The sequence below is a fragment of the Bos javanicus genome, chromosome X (assembly GCF_032452875.1).
Source record: "Bos javanicus breed banteng chromosome X, ARS-OSU_banteng_1.0, whole genome shotgun sequence".
Classification (NCBI taxonomy): Eukaryota; Metazoa; Chordata; class Mammalia; order Artiodactyla; family Bovidae; genus Bos; species Bos javanicus.
In genome coordinates, this window is record NC_083897.1 from 142,631,144 (window position 1) to 142,634,777 (window position 3,634).

The 3,634-nt window shown below is 43.9% G+C and overlaps 1 non-coding gene across 1 annotated transcript; it reads right to left on the reverse strand.

Annotated features, from left to right (window-relative positions):
* Positions 1-1,602: 1,602 nt before the first annotated feature.
* Positions 1,603-1,674, reverse strand: TRNAC-ACA (transfer RNA cysteine (anticodon ACA)). The gene has a single exon. It is a non-coding gene; the product is annotated as a tRNA-Cys (tRNA).
* Positions 1,675-3,634: the final 1,960 nt, after the last annotated feature.

Sequence of the window (3,634 nt, forward strand, 5' to 3'; positions counted from 1 at the left end):
TGCAAAGAGTCTGACGTGACTTAGCCACTGAACAAAAAGAAGGAAACCTCTACATTGGAGAGAGAGACATAATTCACCAACTGAATCGTATTGAATGACTCTGAATCCTTGTGAAAAAAATATAGCTCAAAAAGAAGAATCCTATTGTGTTGTCGATTGTTTTATCTTCAGAGTACGGCCATCATGAGCATTGAATCAAATTCTGATAATTAGGCATAGTTCTATTTCTTGGGCTCAATAAGTATGACTTACTCAGTTATTGGGGCTTCCCTGGTGGCTCAGGCAGTAAAGAACCTCCCTGTAATGAGGGAGACCTGGGTTCAATCCTTGAGTTGGGAAGATCCCCTGGAGAAGGGAATGGCAACCCATTCCCTTCAGTATTCCCCTCCAGTATTCCCCTCCAGTATTCTTGCCTGAAGGATCCCCATGGACAGAGGAGCCTGGCGGGCTACAGTCCATGGGGTCGCAAAGAGTCGGACACAACTGAGTGAACTCAAGCATGCTATTTATTCTGTGCCTGTTGTGTTAGGAACCGGCAGGGCATTAGAAAAGTATCCAGCAAAACATTGTCTTGCCCCAACACGGTTCAAGGTTATGTGAAGAGAGAGGCATTAACAGATAAATGCATATGGCTTGGCTGTAAGGCTTCCTGTTTCCAGGCACTCAAGAATGTGGGTAACAGCTAGGGGCCAGGCAGTTATGGCCCTTTGGACAAATATGGCCCCCGTCTCACTTTTGCAAATAAAGTTTTATTGGAACAGAGCCACACTCATTCATGCATGCATTGTCCATGGATGTGTGCATTGACACATGAGCGTTAACTTTTGTGATATGTCCAACATGCCACATTGTGTGAGGTTAAGTTGCACAGTTTAATGATTTGATACATTTATATGTTGCAAGAGGATTTGCATCATAGCATTATCTAAACCCTCCACCACCTCCATTTATTTTTTTTAAAGATAGCCCCCGTGATGGTGAAGGACAGGGAAGCCTGGCAGTTGAACAACAGCAACGCTGTAGTAGCTTTCAATTAATACAATACAGTGTTGGTTACTCTCAGCCCAGCACTGGGCATCAGTTCCCCGGAACTTATTCATCTCCTAACTGTCCGTTTATACTTTTTGACCAATGTTCAAAGCATTCTTCTTGACAGCTAGAACCTGGAAAAAGTCCCAAATGCCCATCACTGCATGAATAGATAGATACACTGTGGTATATCCATCTAAATGAATCCTCTTCCACAAAGAAAGGAGCAAGTCACAGGGACATGTTACAGCTGAATGAGCCATAAAAACAGTATGCTAAGCAAAAAAAAAAAAAAAGCGTATGATTCCATTCATTTGACAAGTAGGCAAAGGCATTTTTTTTTTCCCCTAGAGAATAGAGTTGCCTGAGTTTGAAGTGCAGTTGCCTGAATATGGGCACGAGAGGACTTTTTAAAGGGATGTCAATGTTCTAAGTGAAAAGTGAAAGTGAAGTCGCTCAGTCATGTCCGACTCTTTGAGACCCCATGGCCTGTAGCCTACCAGGCTTCTCGGTCCATGGGATTTTCCAAGCAAGAATACTGGAGTGGGTTACCATTTCCTTCTCCAGGGAATCTTCCCGACCCAGGGATTGAACCTGGGTCTCCCGCTTTGTAGGCAGACGCTTTACCATCTGAGCCACCAGGGAAGTCAACTGGACTTAAATAGTGAAGACTGGACAGTGATACAGATTAACTTTAAAAAAGCACTGAAGCACACCTGAGAATGGGTGAATTGCATGGTATGTAAGTTTGACCTCAAAAAAGTGCTAAAATCTTTCAAAAAACTGACACAGACGGCCTTACCTGTGAAGCGTAAAAGATGTACTGTTAATACCTGATCCTTCCTAGAAATAGTTTGCCAACCCCTGGTGTAGAGATTTGTAGATGCTTAAGGGTTATTACAGGACAGATAGGAGTTCTCTGTGAGTATGTGAGTTATGGGAGGCACACTCTGGAATAAATTTCAGAGAAATACATGGATATATTTAAGGGAAAAGGGTTTTGTGCCCCCCAAAAAGAAACAAAATGTTGCTTGTTTAGAGGGGGAAAAGGGGGCAGGCGAAGGAAGGAAAAGAAGGAAAGAAAAAAGTAAAATTCGATTCTGGATTTGGAATTATGTGAGAGCAAGTCTGGGGAGATGTGGATAAATTTTATTTCTCAGTCATATAAACTTTAGCATCATCAACAATGCTTTTGAACCATGGTACTCGAGAAGACTCTTGAGAGTCCCTTGGATTGCAAGGAGATCGAACCAGTCCATCCTAAAGGAAATCAGTCCTGAGTGTTCATTGGAAAGACTGATGCTGAAGCTGAAGCTCCAATCCTTTGGCCACCTGATGTGAAGAGCTGACTCATTGGAAAAGACCCTGATGCTGGGAAAGATTGAAGGTGGGAAGAGAAGGGGACTACAGAGGATGAGATGGTTGGATGGCATCACCGACTCAATGGACATGAGTTTGAGAAAACTCCAAGAGATAGTGAAGGGCAGGGAAGCCTGGCGGGCTGTAGTCTGTGGGATCACAAAGACTTGGACACGACTTAGTGACTGAACAACAACAACAAAATTGATGTCCATAAAATGGGACTTGTTGAAATTTTGCCTGAGATTGCTTTAGATCTGTAGACCAAGGTGGAAAGAACTGACATCTTGGCGGTGTTGAGACGTTCTACCCACCAACATGGCACATCTGTCCATACGTTTAGCTCTTTGGTTTTCTTCCTGTCTGATTTTGTAGTTTGCCTCATACACGTCTTGTCGCACTTATTTTTCTAGATCCATCCTTAAGTATTTCACAGTTTGGGTGCTAATGTACATGTCATTGCTTCTTTTTTAAGCAATTTCTATTAATTTTGGCTGTGTTGGGTCTTCATTGCTGTGCAGGTGTTTTTGTTTTTCTTTTCTGGTTCCAGCAAACGGGGGCTACGCTCTAATTGTGGTGGCCTGGCTTCTCGTTGTGGTAGCCTCGCTTGTCGCAGACTACGGACTTGAGAGCACAGACTCAGTAGTCATGACACACTGGTTTAGTTGTCCCATGGCACGTGGAATCTTCCTGGACGAGGGATGAAAATGATTGTGGCCTGCATCGGCAGGCAGATCCTTAGCCAGTGGACGAGCAGGGAAGTCCATGCCAGTGTCTTTAAAGTTAAATTAAAAATTTTTTTTTTATTTTTAATGGGAGGATAATTGCTTTACAATGTGGTGTTGGTTTATGCTGTCCAACATCATGAATCAGCCATCAGTTCAGTTCAGTTCAGGCACTCAGTCGTGTCTGACTCTTCGTGACCCCATGAACCGCAACACGCCAGGCCTCCCTGTCCATCACCAACTCCCGGAGTCCATCCAAATCCATGTGCAGTGAGTCAGTGATGCCATCCAACCATCTCATCCTCTGTCGCCCCCTTCTCCTCTCGCCTTCAATCTTTCCCAGCATCAGGGTCTTTTCAAATGAGTCAGTTTTTTGCATCAGGTGGCCAAAGGATTGGAGTTTCAGCTTCAACAGCAGTCATTCCAATGAACATTCAGGACTGATTTCATTTAGGATGGACCAGTTGGATCTCCTTGCAGTCCAAGGGACTCTCAAGAGTCTTCTCCAACACCACAGTCCA